The sequence below is a fragment of the Wyeomyia smithii genome, chromosome 3 (assembly GCF_029784165.1).
Source record: "Wyeomyia smithii strain HCP4-BCI-WySm-NY-G18 chromosome 3, ASM2978416v1, whole genome shotgun sequence".
Classification (NCBI taxonomy): domain Eukaryota; kingdom Metazoa; phylum Arthropoda; class Insecta; order Diptera; family Culicidae; genus Wyeomyia; species Wyeomyia smithii.
Window position 1 is genome coordinate 205,350,134 of NC_073696.1, and position 25,755 is coordinate 205,375,888.

The 25,755-nt window shown below is 37.2% G+C and overlaps 1 protein-coding gene across 1 annotated transcript in view; it reads right to left on the reverse strand.

The window, feature by feature from the left end:
• LOC129729976 (semaphorin-5A) overlaps nucleotides 1–25,448 on the reverse strand; it is a 327,831-nt gene extending 302,383 nt beyond the window's left edge. The window contains exon 1 of the mRNA XM_055688911.1: nucleotides 24,104–25,448. The gene's annotated coding sequence lies outside the window, so the exon portion shown is untranslated. The remainder of the gene's footprint in view (nucleotides 1–24,103) is intronic.
• Nucleotides 25,449–25,755: the final 307 nt, after the last annotated feature.

A 25,755-nucleotide genomic window follows, 5' to 3' on the forward strand; every position in this document is an offset into this window, starting at 1 on the left:
AGCTTAGCGGAACCGAAATCCTTATTTATTCTTTCAAATGGTGAAAGAGACCATGAAATTAAACTAGTATTACCATCATTAGAAAGAAACGCAATGTGTTATAAAATAGTATAGCAAATTTGATCACAAGTGTGTTACCCACGAATGAATCAAAATTAACTTGAATCTCACAAAGAACCGACCAAACGATGCCTGGGAGTAGCACTTGTTTGTCGGTTCTTTGTGCAAATTATGACGCGATTATTATAAAAGTTATGACGGGATATGACAAATTATGCGCTCGAGGTTTATTGCCGAAGTGAAAATAAAGTTCAGGTTGTCATATTTCAATAATCATACAGGGCTCAATTATAACAACGAGCGCTAAATCTCAGGAGAAATGATTACTATGAGAGTTGCGACTTAACGAGTCCGCTGATGAAAAACAGAAGGGTTGTATGCATGCATAGTCAAGTAGAACTACATTAAATAGTTTTTTACATTACTTTCATTTTTGTATTCGAGACTGATCAATCATAATAACTTTTATCCAGCACTTATAAAATAATTCTCTGGAAATAATGTTCCTGGAAAATAGCCAAATATGGCAAAATACAAACTTAAATGAGTATTGCCGGAACACAGATGATAATGGGCCGTAAATCGATCCCAGTTGCCATTTTGTTTCCAGAGCCACCATATAATATAAGCAATTTACACTATAAAATAGTGTTGAATAGAAATTATTAACACAAAGAAAATAGTTTATCGTAATCATAGTGTACACCATTCAATAAAGTGTTCGCAAGTGTTCGTTGCAAGTGTTGCAACCAACCACTTCTGCTTAGTAAACTGATTTTTTGAGCAGAAGAAAGGTTTTTATAAGAGTGCATTCTGGTTTTATTAGGTATATAATACTGTCGGCCGTGCTAGGGAAAGCAAGCATTAAAAAACCAATTTATCTGCGTTTCAACAAGGTTTCAAAGCCTTCGAAATGAAAAAAATACAATTTATTAATAATGCGCTTAACTAATTATAGTTAGAAAAGTGATCGACGTCGGACTGAATTGGCTCGAAATTGGCTTGCGGTCTTTTCCGATTTTTTTTTAAACGTAAGTCCAGCTCTAACAGCCATACTCTCTTCGCTACCGTGTGACGACAAGAATGAAGCTGAATTTTCTACACGTAGTCTTTTGTATCGAGTTGAGCGTAGATTTTTGCGTCGAAGGCGTGGTCACGCAGTCTCGAGAAAGAGAAACGAAACAAAACACTTTGTTGAGTCATAACATGTAGACAGTGGAATTTATTCCGTTCATGTTATTGTTATCCGTGCTCGGGAAGCAAGGCAATAACGAGGGAAATGTACGGGAAAGCTTGACCTTGGAACTTTTCACCTTATTTCACCATTAAGCAGTAAAGCAACAATGTTAAACATTATATAAAACAACTGTCACATATTTTATCTATCAACCGAAACATTGACTAAGATGCATTAAGTCGTTCGCTTGCTACAATCGTTTGAAATCTAACGCAACATTTGCCAGTTTCATTTTCAATTTTACAAAATGTAATCAAGCATAGAAAACAAAGACGTAGTCCTACGTCAAAAGGCTGTACTTTTAGAATGCCTGTTCGTGATTCCGACAACCTAGAGAGTTGCGGTATTTAGCAAAGTTATTCAGGAGGTCGAGGGCTTTGAGTTAGTGCAAATTCGATTTGAATGTCGACAATAACGCGGCGCATGGTTTTGAATATTTAGGCTAGCTATATAGCAAGTGCATGCTGCAGCGTGTGTGGCTAGCTGTAGCATGTCTATAGCGTGTTTGGCTAGCTATATAGCGTATGTGTGCATATATTCAGCATGCGTGGCTAGCTATATAGCGATTAAAATTATCATATATAGTTGCAAATAAATCACCTCATGTTGATTTTAAATATTACAGTAAATCATTCAGAACTGAACAAAAAATTTGCTTTGTTGAAAAAACAATATTCAGATGTCAATAAATGGCATTGACGAACATTATTATCCTCTTTTGACTTCAGCTAAACCTCAAAGTTTACTGAGTGTATTCTAACATTTATTTGAAGAATGTTTGAGCCAGTGAGTCTGAATCACATAATTTTTCGCTCAAGTCCTACTATCTGCAGCAATCAGTTGTAAAGTTATCTACGCTACCGCAAACTGCAGAAAATTGTTCGTATTAATCCTAGTTAACCGGGAATGCACTATTGGCTCTCGTCTATAACCTCTTCATAGCCACTGCCTAAATTAAGCTATTTCGTGCAACTTGATACAAGACAGCCTCAAAACAATTCAATTTCATTCTTGTTTTGGATACGGCAGCAAGTGGAATTGCATAGCAGCACATAGCTTCTGCTGTTGTTCATTGTCGTTACCGGTGCCGTCTGTAGAGGTAAACGTCATCTGGAGCAGACCATTGAATTGATCAACCCCATTGAGTGTATTCCCAAACCTACACCCAGAATTTTTCCTTGTTACCCTAAAACAATAACCAAAAATTCTACGTTTTGTAATAGATTTATTACTTAAAAAGTAATAACATACTTCTCTCGTCAAGTAACAACACACATTGTCATGTGTTTTGCACACGGTGCGAGATCATGACTATGGCCGTTACAAACACGCGCAAAATTCTCTCTTGTTTCTTCGTAAGCAAAAACGAAAAATGCTCCTCTTTCTATTTAATTCATTACTCAAAAAGTAATAACATTCACCACCAGTCAACAAAAAACACATACTATTGCATATTTTGCACATGTTACTAATTTCTTGCAACTCCAATTCATCCGGAGCGTATATGTTGGTTTATTCGTTATACGCACACGGAGAAAAGAAAAAGTATGACGAGAGCTGCCAGGTGTCATTTTGTGTCCAACAATCATGGTACGATTTGAAAACTGAGTTTGAGAATAGCACAAGCATTTGCTTTCTAGCTATCGGATGCAAGACATGGTGAAAACACACTCATCGCTTTATGGAAACGCATTGAGATCTGTTCGATGATACAAAACACGTAGATGGGTAATGGGACGGAAAACTCCATATTCACATCTCCAGCAACTCTGGCCTTTTTTTGCGTTTCTCCTAGAAAGGTATAGCAATCACTGAAAAAACCAAATGTATAAAAGTGCTCCAAAGGGTCGAATCTCGTATATCAATCGACTTAGTTTGACGAGCTAAGCATTTTCTGTATGCGTGTGTGTATGTGTGTGTGTGTGTGTGTGTATGTGTGTGTGTGTGTGTGTGTGTGTGTATGTGTGTGTATGTAACGCTCGCCCAATCTCACTCGATTTTCTCAGAGATGGCTGGACCGATCTTCATGAAATTAATTGCAAATGAAAGGTCTAGTTGCCCCATAAGACCCTATTGAATCTCATTGCAATCGGATTTTTAGTTTAGAGGTTATGTTTAAAAATGTGAAAATCACGAAACATCATTATCTCATAAACTACTCAACCGATTTTAACAAAATTGGTTTTAAATAAACAAGCTACTTAAAAAACCCTTAATTTTTGAGTTTCTGAGGATGAAGATTGGATTTGTAGTTCAGAAGTTATTTAATGAAACGTGTTCTGGAGAGTGTTTAATCTCACTCATGTTTCTCAGAGATGGCTGAACCGATTTCCACAAAATCAGTGTCATTTGGAAGGTCTAATTACCCCATAAGACCCTATAGATTTTTTTTTGTAATCGGACTATTACTTTGCCTGTTAGGTTTAAAAATGTGAAATCCAGCTAGGAAAAGGAACATATTCCGAAGACTACTTAAACTCACTCACTTTTCTCAGAGATGGCTGAACCGATTTTCACGAAATTAGTGTCAAATGAAAGGTCCAGCTGCCTCATAACACCAATTATTGAATTTCAATGTAATCGGCCAGTTACTTTGCCTGTAATGTATCAAAATATGAAAATCACGAAACTTCATTATCTCAGATTGTACACAACCGATTTGAACAATATTGGTATCAAATGAACGGGCTAGTTAAAGGTTAATTGATGAATTTTATTAAACACGTGGTTCAAAAATTGTGAAAAGAAACATGTTCCGATGACTTTTCAAATTCACTCGTTTTCCCAAAAATGGCTGGACTAAATTCAACAATCTTAGTGTCAAATGAAAAATTTGGCTTTCCTATAGGTTCCCATTTTATTTGACTATAATCGTATTTTTATTCCAACCGTTATGTATTAAATCTCCCAGATGGTCTCGAGGTACGATGCTGGCCTAACAAGCCAGTCGTCGTAGGTTCGAGTCTCGTCTCGGGAGAGACTGTTAGTGTCAGTAGGATCATAGCGCTAGCCCCGCAATTGTCCTGTACACTAAATAGTCGGCTGCGAAGTCTGTGTATAAATAAACAGAAGGTCAAGTTCCGAATCGGAATGTAGCACCAAGGCTTTGTTTTTTTATGTATAAAATTATAAAAACAACGAAAGTCTATTATCTCAAAGATCACACGACTTATTTGAACATATCTTGTGTCATTTGAACGGGTTGTCTCTCAAACTCACAAGTAAGAAATTTTAAAGCAATTAGATATATGGTTCAAAAGTTATGAAAAGAAACGAAATTCAAAGACTATTTAAAACTGTAACTGCTTTGATCAAAACATATGGCCTCAACAAAATTTAAATTTGGTATTGTGCTATACGTACGTTCCCGGTATTGCTCGTGATTGAAGTGTACGAAAATTAAAGTCATTTCTTTTATTTCGCTATTTCTTCAGCACGAATATTTTACTCCTAATTAATAATTTTTTTAACTTTTGAAGTAGAATACTTCTCTCAGGAAGTTCGGCTACATAGGGATGTGGAATTAAAATCTAAAACCGAAAAAAGTGAAAAATATGTCCAATTTCAAATTTTAATAAATCGGTTAGTATTCGATGGATTTCCTTCGTTCTTGCAGCAATAGATTGGAAAATCTTCTATGAATCTTCCAAAACGAAGATAATTGTAATTTTATTATTCAAACTATTGTACTATTGAAAATAGTTAAGCCTTGTCAAAACGGAAAATTAGACTTCTGATTGGTCGTTATAAGATTGCTTCCCAAGCACGGTCGACATAATCGTATACCTTGCAGTTTAAAATATGCTATTTGGCCTATATAAGAGCCTGTTTCAGCCGAAGCCGCTCATAAAAGTTCTAGAAAGCGACAACAGTAGTCGTCCTCCCTTAGCAGCAGCACTAGCAGTGCAGTGGATACCAGCGATAGTGGATAGCGGCCACAGCTGTGGCATAGCAATGGATGCGCACCAGTTGCAGCGGATCTCAGCATCGATAGCAGCTAGGCCAGGGGCAACTGATGCAGGGGCAGCGGATACCAATGGTAGCGTATAGCGGCCACAACTGTGGCATGGCTATGGATAGCGTAGTAGTTGCAGCGGGTATATCTGACCATGAAGCATTTATGCAATAGTTGAATGAAAGTTGCAATTGCAGCAATCGCCCCTTTTCAAGGCTACTAAATGTATTAGGAAGAGCATAATGAATGCTTATTATTAAACTGCAACTGAGGTTTGATGTTGCAGCAAATGCACAGCAGTATGATGTTTATTACGATTTGTTGATACTGTGCATAACAAACGGTATATACGAAACAAATCCGATTTAGAAATGACTGACACGCAAGCAGCCGGGTTATCTTTCTTGTAAAAGTATTCTACTTCAACCTTGCGGTCGTGGCTTTGCACACAACCCTCCTGTGATTTTTTGCATTTCTCCTAGTAAAGTATAGAAATCACTTGCAAAACCGAAGATATGAAAGTGCTCCAAAGGGCCCGCATGGTATATAGCACTCGACTAAGTTCGACGAACTGAGCATTTTTTGTATGTTTGTGTGTATGTATGTATGTGTGTGTATGTATGTATGTGTGTGTGTATGTATGTGTGTATGTATGTGTGTATGTATGTGCAGATTTTTATTTTCACCGATTTTAATGAAATTATATGCAAATGAAAGTTCTAGTTGCCCCAAAAGATCCTATTTTTCATTGTAATTGGATTTTTATTTAAGAGGTTATGTTTAAAAATGTAATAATCACGAAACATCATTATCTTAGAAACCACACAACCGATTTCAATAAAATTGGTATCAAATGAACAAGCTATCTTGAAAACCCTTAACTTTTGAATTTCATATAGATTGAATTTGTGGTTCAAAAGTTATGAAAAAAAATTGTGAAAATCACGAAACTTCATTATCTCAGAAAGTACACAACCGATTTGATCAATAGTATTATCAGATGAACGGGCTAGTTAAGGGTTAACTGATGAATTATGATTTAACACGTGGTTTCAAAGTTAGACTGCCCTATACGTTCCCATTTCATTTGATTATAATCGAACTAAGCAACCGTTAGGTATTAAATTGTTAATAAAACAACGGAAGTCTATTATCTCAAAGATTACACGACTTATTTGAACATAACTAGTGTCATACGAACGAGTCATCTCTCAAACTTACAAATAACAAACCTTTATAACAATTTGATATGTGGTTCAAAAGTTATGGAAAGAAAAGAAATTCAAAGGCTATTTAAAACTATACCTGCTTTGATCAATATATGTGGCCTCAATATAATTTAAATGTAGTATCGTACCATTTGAATGTTCCCGGTATCGCTCGTGATCGAATTGTTCGAAATTAAGAGTCATTTCTTTTATTTCGCTATTTCTTGAGCACTTACATTACGTCAAATTTCATATTTTATACTTCAATTACAACATCAGTATTTTAGAACCCAAAAAGTGAATACACATTTATTGGATTGAAGCGTTCATGTGAATCTATTTTTACAAATAATAAGTTTGAATGAGAAAGGCTGGGTCTGACCGCTAGGTGGATTAATTTAGGTTTTCATTTTCAAGTCGACTGTGGGGAACGAAACAGTAATGTTTCTAATTAGACATTTGAGGTTGACCGGTGAGATTCTGCTTATGTGTGAATGAAGCTGGGTTTGCAGGAAACTTGATTTATGGACAGTTTGGTTGGAAATAACATGCTCTACGTGACATCGGTGTACGTTTAGTTTGTTAGTGTAGTTATGGAATAAATTAATCTCGCGAATCCAACGCTCAGAGAGTGGCAGTATTCGGCAACTCAGCGACTGATTTTTTTTAGGAGAATTAAAGGAATTTAAATTATTTTGTTTTCATTTTCGTTTTTAATGATTGACATCAAAAATTTTTGTGTTCATTTTTAGAATGCGGAATTGTGAGGTAAGTTACGACCAAAATACAATGAATTTTGTGGTCCAGAGCGCCACGTAGCGGAAGAACCCTGTCAAAAACTGCTTATTAACCAGAAGCCCGTGACCTTTTAAACAACTTTGCTGGAGACCGCAGCTTTCTAAAAGATCGAAATCGTGAGATAATTTAAAACCAATATACGAAGAATTGCGTGCGTGGTGAAGTTTCATACTAAACTGTTTATCATCCAGAAGCCCTGAAAAAACTGGGTGTTCCAATACTTGGCTGGATTTATATAAGTCATATTCAGATCAATCGCAATCAGGTTCTATCAAAATCAAAAGTAGGGTGTGGGACTACTTCAGCAGGGCTTTTCTTCGTCATATATTTCTCATCAGAATGAAGCAAAACTTAAGACGAATAAAACCCCTGACGAACTAGTCCCACACCCTACTTGCAGATTTCCAGCTCCAAGTTTGGTGAATGCGATTCACAGAAGAATTCGTCGATCGGCGAACAAGGGTGGCTGAAGAATTCAAAGCGAAACAATCCGAACAATATTCGAAGAAGATTTAAGGTGCAAACCTTAAAAAAAGTAAAATTCAAGGACTGGCAGAAGCAAATAAAAAGAGAACAATTCGATATCGATAGCTTTTTCGTCGACACGGTGATTTATTGGTTTGTTTTTGTTTAGATTAAAAAATACGTGTTGCATCTAAGTCTTAATACCAAGAATGCTAGAGTCTATGCAGCGTCAATCCAAGGTATCCATCCCCTCATCAGTTCGAGCGGTTTCATGATTCAAAAATCATACATCCTTCTACTTTTTTTAAAAAAGGGTATCAGAATCAATGCCATTTACTATCCCAAAAAGGTTTTCGGAATCATCTGTTAACGTCTATAATCGGAGACCGCGAATGAGTGTTCCAGCAATACTCTATCCCTTCACGTGTATCAAAAGTGAAACATAATTTACCAGATTTTATTTTCAAGGAATTGTTTTTCTATTTGGGGAATAATAAAGCAAAGATTCAAAAATTAGAATAGGAGCTAAAAAATTAAAGCCAGTTTGAAAAAATATGGAACAAAATGTCGGATCATATGATGCGTAGTGAGCGAATGAAATCTTTCAATTTTTTACTTCTCTTTTCAAATCTTTTTTACTTCTAATCACATCTCTGATGAATTTTTTTCTGCCCCCCTATTTGGGCCAACTCTGTAGAATTAAAAATTGTATCGCCAAAAGATGGGTTTTTAATTTTTCCAAATCATGTTTTTTTTTTAAATGGGGAAAATATTAAGCAGAAATGTTTATTCTAGTTTCTTTTTTTGCCATGTACGGTTTCTTACCTATGAAGTTTTAAAACGGATGATTTTTGAGTAACTGAGAAATTTAATTGAGAGATTTTCCGCTTGGTAGGGTATCGCTTACCAATACCGCTTGGTAGGGTATCGAACGCCTTCGTCAGTGGTTTTCTTCGGCAGTTTTTCTGCAGCAATCTTATGCAAAAGAGGGCCGAAGAAAACCACTGACGAAGACGTTCGATACCCTATTTAAACATTATTTTCATTTGTGAGAGAAAAAATAAGGTAAAATTTTTAAACTCATGGTATTATTTTATACGATTGCCAAAAATGTCCATGTAATTCCAGCCTTGTGTACCATTTTATACCTTCGGTTTCAATAACACAATGTGCTAAAAAGTCACTACAAACCACAACTGCAATAAAAAGCATTGAGTAATATTAGCTTCATAATCATACAGAATTAATAATGTTTTTAGTGATTTCATTTATTCTTTATTCTTTATTCTTTATTTGTAAAAAAAATTCATCTGACAAAAATAGTCTTAATGAATGTGCACTTGTCAATTCAACTTAAAAACTACGACGAACTCTCACTGCGAAATTGTGTGGTGGTGTGCCAAAATCAAAAAGGTCTTCTACTTTGGAGAATGATCGAATACTGCAAGCTAACGGGTCGTTAAATCCGAAATTAGTACGGTGAAAGCTAGGTTGTAGTAGTCCAGTAGAGCGAAGAAGACGCTGTGAAGCCCGGAAATTCAATTTGGAAAGGATATTTGGTGAATCGATTTCAGAGTTCAGAACTTTAGCTACGAACACCGCTTGTTGAACTTCTCTGTGCCGTTGCAATATGTCAATCCCAAGAAGACGACAACGGTCAGGATATGGAGGTAGGTTAATCGGGTCAGGCCACGGAAGATTTCTTAACGCAACTCGCACGAATCTTTTCTGCACTCGCTCAAGTCGCAAATTCCAGACTAGTTGTTGAGGACACCAAACCAAGCTAGCATTTTCGAGGAGTGGCCGAACGAGAGCACAATACAACGCCTTCATGCAATGGGGGTCCTTGAAGTCGCGAGCAATTTTCGAAACGAAACCGAGTTGTCTCGTGGCTTTAGCGATTATATTAGTACGATGCAGATTGAACGTAAGCTTCGTATCCATTACAACTCCAAGGTCACTAACGTGGTCAACTCTTGTTGGGTTTTGATTATCGATTTGATAGTTGAATAATATTGGATTCACTTTGCGATGAAAGGTCACTACTTGACATTTACTAATGCTGACCGTCAGCAAGTTTTTGCGGCACAAAAACATAACAAACTTGTCCAAAAGCCCTTGTAGCCGCCAACAGTCGTCGATGGAGCGTATTATCAAATACAGCTTAAGATCGACTGCGTACACTAGTTTACAACCAACATCTAACAGCAAGGAAACGTCATTGAAGAACAGCGTAAACAGCAACGGCCCTAAGTTGCTACCTTGTGGGACGCCGGAGGTATTTGAGAACTGTGACGAACAGCAGGAATTAATGTGCACTCGTAGAACTCTGTCGCATAAGTATGAACTAAGCCAACCAACATACCTCTGCGATGCACCAAGCCGTGAAATTGTTTTTAATAATATTTTATGGTCAATCCGATCAAACGCTGCTTTCAAATCTGTATAGATTACGTCGGTTTGAGCTTTTTGTTCCATGTGCGATATACAAGTCGAAGTGAAGTCAAGCAAATTCGTACTTACTGAGCGGCCAGGCATAAAACCTTGTTGGTCACTAGAAATATAACTCCTTGTACGTAAGAGCATAAACGTACTCACGATTATTTCGAACAGTTTTGATGCAGCAGAAAGACTAGTAATGCCACGGTAGTGCCTAACGTTTCGACGATCCCCGCTTTTAAATATCGGGAACATGTATGAATGTTTCCAAACTGTGGGAAACTTTCCTTGCTCAAAAGATTTGTTGTAAATATGGCGTAAGGGTTCGGCTAAAGCGTCATTTGAGAAACTGCGACCTTAAACATCCCATATTTAGAACGAAAAAAAAAAAACTATGGTCAGAAATCGAACTCACGGCTCACGGGTAACCAGGGAAAAATACTTCCCACTTATAGATTTTTGACACTTTATTACTAAACGAATGGGTTGTCAATATTAAACCTTGTTTTCCCTTATCTCCAGCAGACTCTGGAGCCTTTGCCTTGTACAGTTGGTACGCATTAACCCACTCGAGTTACGATTGTACTTTGATGTTTGCTGCATCCTGGCCAATCAGTGATGGTTGCGGAAGCTGCGACCGATCGGCTAGAAAAGGGCTGCCGCTGCGGTACGCCTGTCAGAGCAAAACTCCGTAATCAGTAAATATTGTAAATAAATGGTAATAATTATAATAAATGAAGTAGTGCTGAGAACAAGCCGTTTGCGCGTGATTACATGCGGTGATGGACTGGCGATGGGGGAAGACCGGACGGGAAGAAAGGTCATCACTGATCGGCTCTCGTGAAGCCGCACCGAGACCTTGCGCTATAGAGGAATGCGGTCTCGGTCTAGAACTTACTTACTGGGTTACTATCAACGAATCTGTTTTGTTAAAAGGGTTTTGTCGCTATCCAACCTCCCCTAAATACCTTTTCGTCGCATCGTGACGCGTATAGTTCCTTCTCGCACTTCGCTCGACGACGAACGACCCGCAACGGATGGATTTCCATGATTATAATGTTCTTAAATGAAGAAAAACTGGCAAACTATGGCCTATTGGAAATTGCGAGTACTGCTGCGGCAAACTATTAGAGGCTGCGGAGTTGCAACTGTGCCGACCGTGACCATCTCGAAGCTCGTGGAATGCCAATATGAACCCGACCAAGTGTCGGCCGTGGTACCAACCAGCAGATGATGCTGGTGCCGAAGGAATTAATCGATTTGTTGGGTTAATAAGTTTCCCCGGTGATTAATTCGAGGCGCTAGCTACTTGGTAATGCTTGGAAGAGACGACAGTCGCTGGCGGAGAGGGTGTGGATGGTACAACGAGAGGAGTTGGATATTTAGCAGATAAATAATGATAGATGCAATTGATTTATTTTTCATCTGAGGGCTTTACCTTCTTATGATAGTTAAAATGCTCGACACAACAAAGATGACAAAAATAACGGGGAAAATAAACATGACTAAATTGACAAATTGATAAAAACGGTAAGACAATTTGAACAGTGAAACAAAAATTTGAAATAGTAAACATAAATTTGAATTTATGCAGAAATCTTAGTTTAAAGCTAAAATAATATTAAATTATAATAATGCAATAAAAATAATGAAAATATTTCAGCAGATTTGAATATAGTACCTCGATATAAGGCAACCTCGATATAACGTAACTCGATATAACGTAACTTCTACCTCGATATAACGTAACTTTTCTCAATTTTCCAAAATTAAAGTGCAACAATTATTTTTGGGGTGTATAATGTTCCGAATAAATGTTGTTTTGAGTTAGTTTTGAAACTAATAAATACCGTTAAAATATATAATAAATACCGGTAAAATTGACATTTATTTTTTCAATGTTTTGTGACTGGTTATGTTTGTATACGAAAATTGTCTTAAAGGGACATAAGCCAGGTTTATATATAATTTAAGGTGAAGGAAAATAAGTTTTTGTGCACTTTTGAGTAACCAAAAAGAATTTTGCATCAATAAAAAAAAAAAAATTTTCGTGCTTCGATATAACGTAACTCGATATAACTAAACGAAACTAAAAATAAAGTTGCCTTGTATCGAGGTATGACTGTATTGCAATTGTAAGTATTACTTTTAGGTGCATTTTTTATACACTTTTCGAAATGCGGCCTTAGATAGAGCAAAAATTTATGCGCTAATTGATTAAGACCCAAGTTTAATTCTGTATTTTCTTATAATTTTTAGTATTGTAGAATACCAAACTCATTCTGTGAACTTTATGCACAATCGCAGGTCTAAATTCAATCGCCCCAACCACTGACGCTCTCGGTTACGTTTAGTCCATTCATCAACCCGAACGCAGTGAACAACAACCAACCGAAATTGCCGACCATACCGAGGTTTATTCCGCGGAAAAAATGCCCATTCATCAAGTGTCATCAACCGAAATGAGTTAACAGACTAACGACAAAAGACCCAGTAAAAACCCATCACAAAACGGAACAAAGGAGCAAAAGAAACCAAAACAACATCATTGAATTTCGCGCCCAAGGTTCCCCGGAATAAATTGCGCAAAGCGAGAGAAAACCAATTCAACCATATTGGAGGAAAAAATCTGACAATTTAGCGTTTTTTAATCACCCCAGAAGGCCTGCAGGCATCGGGCGAGGATCAGGAAACTTCATTGTTTTTTTTTTTTGACGTTGACTAACGTCTATATCGAAGTTAGGCCCCTGAATTTGAAAATCTAGTAATTCAACCAGGGAAAACCAAAGAAAAGTGGTCAGGTTTTGAGCGCTTATTTTGCAGTCATCTACAATCAGGTTTTCGAGGTTTTGGCATCAATCGATCAGAAATTCTTTTACGGTTAAATTTATGTAACAAAAACAAACTTTTGTCTGAGATACACTATTGAAAAATTGGTAATTAATATCGATTGTCTAGATCATACCGCGCAGCCAATCACTACCTCTCTTCCCAAGCACAGTCGACACTAACGGATACAATCGATCTGACTTTGTTGTTATTGTTGTTGTCACTTTCTGTTTCCGATGTTTATGCTGCTGCTAGCGGAAAAAACCTTGCAAATGTGCATTTTTTTGTTGGTGTTAATATTACGACAGCGGCCGGCGCCCCATAATTCTGATTCCAAAACCGCACCAGTGACATGCGGACGCTAGGTGATAGCAGCTGAAAGGAGGAAAGACAAAATAGTACCGGTCATCTCGTGCCGGTTTCACCCGTTATGCTGGTGGCTTTAGTAGTAAATGGCTACTGCAAAACACTTAAATGGCTGGAATTCTGGACGGACTAACCAGGAAACTATAATCGGCAACTGGCACCTTTTGTTGCCTCGAAATTTTGGTACAGAAGCGGCTAATTGAATTTTCTGTTTTACCAAATGCTGCTGCTAGCGGAAAAAACCTTGCAAAAATGCATGTTTGTGTTGGTGTTAATATTACGACAGTGGCCGGCGCAGCTTTCAAGAAACATTTGTCTCTACCATTCCATCATCTATGTAGCCCCGCCTTCTTTCTAATTATCTGACGAATCCTTGGTATAAAACGTATCGTTCGAACATTTCACCCCATCAGTTTCACTACTAAACCGTACCGGATACATACGGACGCTCGGTGTTAGCAGCTAAAAGGAGGAAAAACAAAATAGAAACGGTCATCTCGTGCCGGTTTGACCCGTGATGCTGATGGCTACTGCAAAATACTAAAATGGCTGGAATTCTGGACGGAAACCAGTGAACAAGAAATCGGCAATTGGCACCTTTTGGTGCCTCGCAGTTTTATAATAGCAGCGGTAAGTTGAATTTTATGTTTTACAATTGCTGCTGTTAGCGGAAAAAAACCTTGCTAAAAAATAATGTTTATGTTGATGTTAATTTCACGACAGCGCTAGGTGTTAGCAGCTGAAAGGAGAAAAGACAAAATAGTACTGGTCATCTTGTGCCGGTTTCACCCGTTATGCTGGTGGCTTTAGTAGTAAATGGCTACTGCAAAACACTTAAATGGCTGGAATTCTGGACGGACTAACCAGGAAACTATAATCGGCAACTGGCACCTTTTGGTGCCTTGAAATTTTGTTACAGAAGCGGCTAATTGAATTTTCTGTTTTACCAAATGCTGCTGCAAGCGGAAAAAACCTTGCATAAACGCATGTTTGTGTTGGTGTTAATATTACGACAGCGGCCGGCGCAGCTTTCCATAAAAATTTTTCCTTACCATTCCATCACCTATGTAGCCCCACCTTCTTTTTATTTATCTGACGAAGCCTTGGTATAAAACGTACCGTTCGAACATTTCACCCCATCAGTTTCATTATTAAACCGTACCGGCTACATACGGACGCTATCTTGAAAGAATTCTGGACGGACTGACCAAAAACATGGATATATTCGGCACCTGGCCCCTTTTGGTGCCTCGAAATTTTGTTACAGAAGCGGCTAACTGAATTTTCTGTTTTATTACAAAATGCTGCTGCTAGCGGATAAAACCTTGCAAATATGCATCTTTTTGTTGGTGTTAATTTTACGACAGCGGCCGGCGCCCCATCATTTTGATTCCAAAACTGCACCAGCGACATGCGGACGCTAGGTGATAGCAGCTGAAAGGAGGAAAGACAAGAGTACCGGTCATCTCGTGCCGGTTTTACTCGTTATGCTGGTGGCTGTTAGTAATGAATGGCACTGCAAAGTACTAAAATGGCTGGAATTCTGGACGGACTAACCAAAAACAAAAATATATTCGGCACCTGGCCCCTTTTGGTGCCTCGAAATTTTGTTACAGAAGCGGCTAACTGAATTTTCTGTTTTATTACAAAATGCTGCTGCTAGCGGATAAAACCTTGCAAATATGCATCTTTTTGTTGGTGTTAATTTTACGACAGCGGCCGGCGCCCCATCATTTTGATTCCAAAACTGCACCAGCGACATGCGGACGCTAGGTGATAGCAGCTGAAAGGAGGAAAGACAAGAGTACCGGTCATCTCGTGCCGGTTTTACTCGTTATGCTGGTGGCTGTTAGTAATAAATGGCACTGCAAAGTACTAAAATGGCTGGAATTCTGGACGGACTAACCAAAAACAAAAATATATTCGGCACCTGGCCCCTTTTGGTGCCTCGAAATTTTGTTACAGAAGCGGCTAATTGAATTTTCTGTTTTACTAAATGCTGCTGCAAGCGGAAAAAACCTTGCATAAATGCATGTTTGTGTTGGTGTTAATATTACGACAGCGGCCAGCGCAGCTTTCAAGAAAAAAATTTTTCTTACCATTCCATCACCTATGTAGCCCCTCCTTCTTTTTATTTATCTGACGAAGCCTTGGTATAAAACGTACCGTTCGAACATTTCACCCCATCATTTTGATTCCAAAACCGCACCAGTGACATACGGACGATACGGATTTTTGTTATAAAGGTTTACAGCTATAGTAATTTGCTAGCAGTTTCGTCTAGTGCTAAAACGAACATATTGAGAATCTTCGCAATGTCTCGACACATGAACATGATCTATAAGCGCAATTCTCGGAAGTGTGCGAAGGATCGGCAGAAGACGATTTCTCCGAAGGTACGAAGAACGATTGCTGGGCAAGAACGAGATCAAGACGACATGCTAGAGGTTAAAGGTAATACGCTTTCAACTGATTGGGACGCTGGAGAAGGACCTTCGACTCGAGGTAGGAAATTCAATTCAGTTTATAATGAGGTCAGCAAGTTTTCACAACTGCATATAGTTGTCGCTGTTATAACATGTTTTCAAGCATATAAATTTGATAATATCTATATTATACTCGGTTTTTGTACCTCTTATTCACAGTAAGGCAGTAATGTATAGCTCTACTTACGGCTGTACATTGGCCTACCCGATCAAACGATTATAACAAACGGGTAACACAAACATATCTGAACTTGATAGAAATAACAAAGCCTGTAATATTTTTGATATGCCAGAATGGTAAAAATGACAGCGATTAAATAAGAGAGATCCATTCTTCTAGTATTCAGCATTCAGAAATGCACTGTTAGATAAAATTGCAACAAATACTGGAGTTGCAGTTCCCTCTACTATTTGTTTTAATGGAATATAAGAATACGGTAGTCAACGTCATGCGGTCGTGTCTTGAATACCACCCTCCTACTTTTTAATTTTTTGCTGTCTGCCGTCAAATAACCTTGACAGGAATCTTTCAATCCTTCCAGGCAGCAGCAATAAATTGCGCGTTTCTTGCTAATGGTTTTGAAGGACGACCACAGGAATTCGCGGAAGCGATTTTAAGTTGTTTCTTTTTTAGTTTCACACTTGGCTGATACGAATCATCGAACCTAATTGATTATGACTACTTGCGCGGCAGTATACTTAAATTGAGTTATAATTTGTTTATTATATCATTAATCTAATCTTATCCGGATTTGGTATACAATAAAGTGTCTTGAGTCTGACTTGCAAATTTTGTTCACCCCAAACCTGTCTTGCGAATTGCATACCAATTTACTTGCATAGAAACGACAAAAAAACTTTGCGAAATGGTATACTTATGGCAAAAAATATATAAAACGAAACATGTAGAGATGCAAGACGATAATTTGAAGAAGAAAATCAATCAGCACGAAACGTTATTAGTGTTAAAGCCAGAAAAGCGAAAACGTTTTCTGAATTTAGTACTTTTTCGTGGATCTTTTAACCAATTAGACATTGCAAACTCGAACTCACAGCTTTTGGTCCCAAGTCTCATCGACGTTGCGTTAACAAGGCTTTTCAATGAGAACGTACCTAACATCAATTGGTTTCGTTTTCTTTCGAGGAGAAAAAAAATTGAAAATGTATTTACGAAACACATCTTTATCTCGCTGCCGGTTAACGACGACGTCTTCGTTGTCCGGTTGTGTTATCAGGCTGGAGTGCAGCAATCAAGCCTGTGTAACGTCGTACGCCCATTCCATCGGAAAGCTGCACAACACCGCGAAGATGGGGCATGCAGAGGAAGGAAGAAAAAACTTAAAGCCAAGAAAAATGATCAAATGCCACGAAGTGTGAGACGGTCGCCCGATCGGATGGTGGTCATCCTAGTTGGCAGTCACGCGGTCGTTTACCCATCAAGTGCGTTGCCTTAATGATTCAAGAATAATGATATATTGGCAGAATTTTCAAGTCGTTTGTTACTGAAAAGAAAGGATTCGAAACAAACTGAAGATGCTAAACAATGGAAGAAAATTCTTTAATTTCAAAAAACTAAAAACTGATGCAGGCACAATGAACCTCATAAAATCCATCAAAACGAACTTTTTATAAAAACATTTGATTGTTTCGATGAAATTTTGATCGTTTTCAGCTTAGCTTAGCTTAGCTAAGTTCTGACTGTACTCCGTGTTTCTACTTCTTGATGAGCCACTCAAGATGCACAATGAATCAACTGAAAGGACGACTGGGAGTGGTAATTCTATCTCACTGTGCATCATTCAATGACCCGGTTTTTTAAAGACCAGTAACATTAGACCAATAATAATTTTTTAAGGCCAACAGTCAGATGGGGATACCGTCGGTTTCGTGCAACACCGGCACACCTCAATTTTTTTTTATATTAAAATTTGGATGTCAAACGATGCCAAATACGGTGTCGCTGTTGTCTACAACCATTTACCGCATGAAGGCATCCAAACAGATCATCAACACGTTCATGCAAAAATGGAAAAATCGGAGCGCCGAGATGCGACGATTCACAGCTTGAGCGAAAGAGAAACGACTCAACACGGCTATAAACTGTTTTACGAAATGTTTCAGAACTGAATTCATTTATGAATGTTTACCAGCAAACATAGAACAGTAAATACCGTGTATCTTACCCTACCAGCTCATAAAATGGTTTACACACGTTTGCCAATGTATGCACGTCTGACTGGAGATTGGAAGTTGTGGGTTCGAGTCCCACTTGCTGAACTATATTTTTCGTACTTTCTACTATAATATAATCAGTTAATTTAATTTTCTATCTTCATTATTACATTTACTCCTTAATTCAGCTCAGTTCAATTTAGTGGTCTAAAACTTTTGTGATGGGTACTCATAAGAAACACTTTTTCATGGATTATACTTAAAATCTATCATTCTATTAGTCAACAACAAAATGAAGCGGTTCGCAGAAGAAAGCTGGTCTAATCATTATACAAAACGGGCCAATAATTTCATTGTGAAAGCAAATATTTCGCACAATAAATGATTCTAAATGAATTTTTAATGTTATGATAGCATTTTACTGAAATATACTGCTATCTCAAAATATTTGAATCAATTATTACTACCTGAAAACAAGTCATAATAGCAATCGTAAGTGCTATGCTCGAAAATGGATAATTTTTTAAACTTGTTTACTTGATTACTTGAAAAATCACAATGAAACTTTCTGAGCATCATCCAGATGTTGTTTGATAATACTGGTAAATACTCGAAGTCATTTTTCGTTTGATAGTGAATGAATATCTCATACAATCTCATTGGTTAAATCATGGTCCTAGTACAAAATACTTGAAATTTCGGTTTTCGACTTAAAAACGCATGAAACGTCGAGAATTGGTGTCATCTGAAAATTTTTTTTTTGCAAAAATTTACTCTCTGGGACTTAGTCGTTTTTTCAATTGTGGAAGGCGGAGTTCAAAATGTTTAGAATTTATCTTTTGAAATTGATCACTAGTCTCTCAAAATAGCTTGCTTAATGATATACACTATAACTAGCATCGAAAACATTATGTTTCATTAGGGTGGTTCATTAATTTGACATAGGGTGATTCATAATATTGTGTAAAAATGAGTATAAAGTGAAAAAAATCACTTTTCACTGAATACCAATAGAAAAATTCCTGAAAATATAATATTTGTTATATCATTGTCGTTAGGCTGGCAATGTTGAATTGGAAAAAATATAAGTAAAATGGCAAAATAATACAAAACAAATTTACAAAATGTATCAAACTACTCTGTGCCAAAAAATAATTATCTCAACCAAAATTAAGATTGTGTCTCGTGGAAAATGTTGAATGCTTTCATGTCATTTGCAAAATCACACACATGTTTTCGATTCCAAGTGTCCTAAACTTTTTAATGAAACGGTGGAAACTGATGGAATATGTTATATTACTTTGTTTGAAAAATATACTCTCTAAGAAACTTGCACTCGTCTTTCGAATGTTGGACCAGACAACTTATTCGTTTTATTTACCACAATAATGTCCTTTGCAAACACTTGATTGAACACACAGTGCTCTGGCTTGCCCATTGGCTGAAACTTTGCACAGACGTTTTTATAGGCAAAGGATGCCAAGAACTAATAGCACAAATTGGTTTAATTTATTGAAACACAACTCATTTTTGAAAAGCAATTGGAAAATGCTATTTTGGATAGGTATTGGTCATTACAAAAATTTTTAGAGCCAACACGGTTCGTTTGAGCGGTGTGACATCTTCGGCAAAGTTGTAGATAATAGTGTTGTGTTTCAAAAAAATATATATAAACTCTAAAAACAAATTACTAATTTAAAAAAAAGAAGAAAGTTATAAATTAATTATCAAAAACAGCCCTGATTTTTTTTTATAAAAACTACGAAAGTTGTCCTGAACAACGAAACCGGCCATGGAGAAATCAGAAAAAAAAATATATTTTTTAAATTTAATTTTTTTTCACAGGGTACATTTTTTTGGAGGAACGAAGGTATTATTTACAACTTTGCCAGATACACTATGTCAATCAAATAAACCGTTATGACTGTAGAAATATTCTTGATTCCTCATAGAGTGCTCTATTGGAAATTAAAAATATGTCTACAGTCGAATCGGCATAGTGTCTTCGGCAAAGTTGTAGATAATATTGTGTCCTTCCGAACAAATATGCCTTTTAAAAAAAATAATTGAAAATAATTTTTGTTTTTTCAAAAAATATTTTTTTTTTCAAAAAATGATAAGTAATTTTTCTTGATTTCTATATGAACGGACTGGTTGCATTGTTTTGGTAATCTTTCGTAGGTTTTATTCACAATTCAATTCATTTTTATTCATTTTATTCCACAATTGAAAAAACGACTAAGTCCCAGAAGTAAATTTTTGCAAAAAAAAATTTTTTCAGATGACACCAATTCTCGACGTTTCATGCGTTTTTAAGTCATTTGGCATCAAAAAAAATTCGAAAAACCAAATTTCACGTTGTTCGCGACATGCCACTCCATGGCAAGATGCCAAATTCGGCCAATGCAGAATGGAACAACTGGGATGTTTGCGGGAATGCAACAGACGTTTTTTTAAGCACTCCTGCACTTAATCTTCCTGGTTGATGGAACCTTTCGCGATGAAAATGTTGCTCTTCGAACCACAGCACATAAGACGGTTCCCATATAAAGGAGCGGCCAAAATTACCAAAGTGTGAAATTCATATTCAGGATGTTTTGAACACATCATTTTTTAATTTTTGATCTATATTTTTTCATCTATATTTTCATAATTTCTCGATGAAATCTTGATACATAGCATGGTTCATGTGGAAAAACGCCTCCAAAGTTACCTTTCTCAAAAATTGAGAAAAAGAGTTTCTCTGAATGTGTTGGAATATATAAAATTCTACTAAAGCTGTTATGCTATGTTTGCATACAATCAAAAGCTTATTATATTTGCTTCATAAAACTGAAAGAGTAATTGATCTTAACCCAACAGAGTCTGCCACAGGCTATATAGAAAACATGCGAAATTTTACTAATTTTGACCTTTGAAAACATTAAATGTAAGCACGTACACAGTAGCACAGTTCCTGATAGTGTGCCTGAAAGCCCAGTTTGTGCTCTCCAAGAATCAATGTTAAAAATTTGCGTTTTTGTAGATTAAGTTGAATGAAAGTTTTGTGTTGCAAATTTTGAATTTTTGAGTGATTGATGAACGAAATTCATCGTATATCGTACGAATTTGGTCCGAAACACATCAAGAAAACGTAGAATTAGTATAATTTTTTGTTTGTATACACTAACGATTTTTTTTATTATTTCGAAAAACAATAAGATTTGCCTCAATTCACGTAGTTTATGATCAACCCCTTGTCACTACAACACTTTTCACAAAAGATAAAATCGTCTACAGAAGAAAACTAACAATTTGACACCAAAAAATTATTTTGGTCAAAAATCCTAATTTTCCTACCATTGTGCACAGGAAAAGATGGCCTGCCACACGAGATATTTCTCAGCAAACTTCGACAGCTTAATGTGTTTGAAAATCTCTGCCAGCATTGCTCTTCCGCAATGGTCCAGAAACCAGATTTCGGGAGAAATTGAGTTATTACGCGTAAATGGTAGCTAACAATGCATAGTTTCGCAACAATGGATGAGATCAACAACTTTGTGCTGAAAAACTGCTGGAAAACATCCAAACATATTGTCCCATCTTGTAAGAAGCAATGTTATAAAATCATATAAAAACGCGTTTTTCTCGGCTTGCTGAAAATGCAGGTGGGACTGACATGCTATGCGCGGTAGTATAGCAACATTTTGGAGAAAAACTTTCTTCTACAAAGTTGTTACATATGATAAGCGCTTATTGAAAATTAGGGTGACCCAAATTTTCGATGAAATCAGGTATCTAACTTTTTTATTTTTGTAAAAAGAAGAATAAGTTGCACTAAAATGTTATGGCTCCGTTAATTTCAAGTAGCTTTGAAAAAAAAATTACCCTATTTTTAAAAACAATAGATTTATATTGAAAAAAAAAAACACATCGTGAAAATCTCAATTCTACTCAAAGTTAGAAATGGTTTTAATTAAAAAATATTTTGCGTTTTTCATTTGTTTGTCATTCTTTTTGGGAAAACATAAAAAATATTTCTTGGTTTTAAATTTAAAGGGCACATTTGACTCTATAAATAGTTTTTTTTTGTTATTTTGAAATTTGAGTAAATTCAATTTAAAAACATGACAAAAATTTCAATAATTCTATATATTATGTATATACACAGATACAGATACAGATTTTTTTCACTTTAGGGTGACCATAAAAAACGGCTTTGGGGTGACCGTAAAAAGCGGCTTTATTCGATGTATTTTATTTTCAAAAATTCATATCTTTGGAACCAGTTGATTGATTTTCGATCTTTTTGGATCAAATCCAAGGTAATTACTTCTAGTTTTAAGAAAAATACCAATAATCTTACCCAATGCCCTTAGTTGGTGCGAATTCTATTTGAAATTCAACCGCAAGGCGGCGCTAGTGTACATATAGGTTTAAGCATTCTTAATCTAATTCATCTCAATAATTCGACCATATAGAAAGCTGCCGTCTTTAGCGAAGTTGTTCAGGAGAATAAAGGCTTCTGGTTGTTTTACAGTTTAGTATGGAATTCAGCCGCTACGTGGCGCTTCAGTATGTATTTTTGAGTATTTTGAGCTAAATTTATCTCGTGAATCCAACCACTGAGTTGAGAGCTGCGGTCTTCAGAAAACTTGTTCAGGAGGTCATTAACCTTTGATGAATGGTGTTTGGTTGAAGATAATGCCACTACGTGGCGCTACTGCTCATTTAGATCTGAGTCCCAACTCCAACTACTTAGTGTTGCAATATTAAGCACTTTGGAATTGTACGGGTTCATATCCTTTGTGATGAAATCCACCTTGTCGTCACGGTATCCCTGAAGCTTGCCAAATCCGGGGAAATTCAACAGCTGTATTCCGGTAAGCTGTTCAAAATCCATCTTCCCGCATATTTCGTCGTCAATAAGATAGCATCCTTTGTACATACGTCAGAACCTTCTCGTGAAACTTTCGAGATCGTATTTTGGCCACTAGATTCGGTTCAGCATCCTGTTAGGTTACTTACAGGCGCGAAAAGAACGGTAGCCTCTTCGTAGACGGAGCTTACCTAGTCTAACAAGCCAGTCGTCGTGAGTTCGAGTCTCGGCTCGGGAAAGACTGTTTGTGTCAGTAGGATCGTAACGCTAGCCCCGCAATTGTTCTGTACACTAAACAGTTGGCGAAGTCTGTGTATAAGAAAAACAGAAGGTCGAGTTCCGTATCGGAATGTAGCACCAAGACTTTGCTTTGCTTTATCTTCCAGATCAGCTGCCAATCGTATATCCATCTACGACGCTTTCTTTTATCCTTCCGGGTTATGGCCATACACAGTTTATTTGGCAGAATGCAGGCGAATAGTTTTCAAACAACTGTTTGAACATTTCAAATCCGACCACTAAGGACGATGCTCCACAACTGACAATATATATTCTAAATAAAGCAAACTTTATCATAATGTTTATTCTGTCGAGAAAAATATCGTTCTACGTCAACTATGCAGTCGCTTCAATACTTTGAGAACAGTTGCAGTTGTATTGTAATGTAATTGCTAGTAACATTGCACACCCTTACTAACACGCAGAGAATCCTGAATAAGAATCCCCAGGATACCTTTAACTCGGTGACGGAATCGTGAAAGGAATCGCAAACACGATCCAGAGGATTCCCACTTAGGATTCTTATTCAAGAATCCTAGAGCCATATACAGGGCATTCCTGAGGATTCTTTTTTAAAGAATCCTTTTCAAGGACGCTCACGAATCCAATGTGAGGAATCCTAGAGAATCTATACGAATCGTATGTGTTCGTCCGGGCAGTGATCCAAAAAAACAAAAAGCAGAACTTAATTCTATAGCGCGTTTCACATTCATCTTAGCCTAATAGTGTCTTTTTTGTGTCAAGAATGGTTAATTTGGCCTAGTTTTAGAAGATTAGAAAATTTGAAACTTTGCTGATTAAACAAAATTCTTGTCTTCATTGAGTACAAAGTTATAAAATAAACTCTCTTTATGAGTCTAAACATTTTTAAACTTGTTTCATAATATAATGTTTTGCCATTACAATATTTAATATGTAAACTGATGTATTTTATATTGAAAAACCACTTACTTGTTAGTCAACTTTAAACATACGAATGTTCAACAGCAACTTTTCGCTCTTCCGTTCAGCTAGCTTTATTTTCACTCAACGAAAAGCCAAACAAACTGTAAAAAAAACTCTGTATATTTAAACTTTAGTCACGTCCCGCGCTGCTAAGCACTTAGCACTAAATTTTCGATCTTCAAAGCAGAACTTGCACTCCGTCTCACGTTGGAAGCATCGTCCGTAAACACGAGGGAGAAACAAAAAATCAGACATACACACCCACTAACGTTCGCGAAGTCTTTGAATTTCGCTTTTCGACTTTTTTTTCAACTGCAATTTCGTCACTACATCACATTCGATATGCTGTATTTTTGCATATAAATCGACCCGTCTCACGGAATCCTCGCTGTGTATTTGCGGTTTTTGCTGCCCGCCTTTATTCCACTTCTACCGACTTGGACCAGTGCTTTCGAGATAACATTACAATGGATGCTGCCTTTACGATTTGCTTTTTAATATTTTATGCGCGTTTCATTGTTGGCCTCAACGTTGGTATCCTTGCCTCGGCGCACCAAACGATGCACGATCGACAACGACGACGATTGTTTGGGTTATCGAAACACTTAGCCGGTCGCGTTCGATTCCTTCCACGCTCATGCACAATTTGACAATTCGCTACGGAACGATTTTTATGTAAACATTGAAACTAAACACTTTTTACTTGCCTTCTGCCTTTGACTTAACGATAAATATTGAGCCTGCTTGCCCTGCGGGTTCTGGTTGCTTGTTCCCAAAACACTGCGTTTTTGATTATCACTGCATTATCACTTCTGTCTTTTCGCTATCACCATTTTTGTTAATCAATCAACCGGCCGTCCGCGTGTATGAAAGGCATCGTGTGACTGCACGTGATTTGAATTACTCTGATTGTGCCTTTCTTTCTATTTTTGAAATTCACCTTCGGTCGCCGTGTACCGGCTAAAGATCTCCCACTGCTGAAGAACGCCGATCCTGAAGATTTTAAAATTAGTTTACATCTGGACAACGCATTGATTTCAAAACGCTGCGATGTCGGCGTTTAGCGACAGCACAATGAATAACACCCATACACAAAAAAAAAACTCTCCACGTTTATCTTCGGTCTGGAATATTTTTAGGCTGTGCTCTGTTTTGGTGTCACGGAGAACCCGGTTTGTAAACAAATGCAATCAGTGCACAGTTGATGATACTAGTAAAATGCTACGATGAGTGATCGTTGCATTCTAGCCACAAACGCTCGCGATAGCATCGGACGAAAGCATAAATAGAAACAAAAATACGTAAAATTCCAAGTCAGAATAAAACTACGAATGTACGCTCTCGGCGGAGAGTGAGCTTCGACTGATGTTGACGGCCTGCTGGTCTCAGCGTCGCCTTTAGGAGAGTCTATACACAGGCCGGCGCGCCGTGTGTGTGAAGGTGGAGGCAGTGCGAGCGCGAGCGCGCGAGACGAGTTGTTCGTTTGTTTACTGCCACGGCACGGCACACTGGCTGGCTGGTTGGGTGGTAGCACTCGCGAACAGTGTTGCCACATGTTCATCTGTACCAGGAGCTACTTTTCTGCGTTAGAGAAATTAGTCAATCGTCGATCGTCGGTTGGTCAATCAAGATCGACCTACTCCATAAAGGAACGAAAA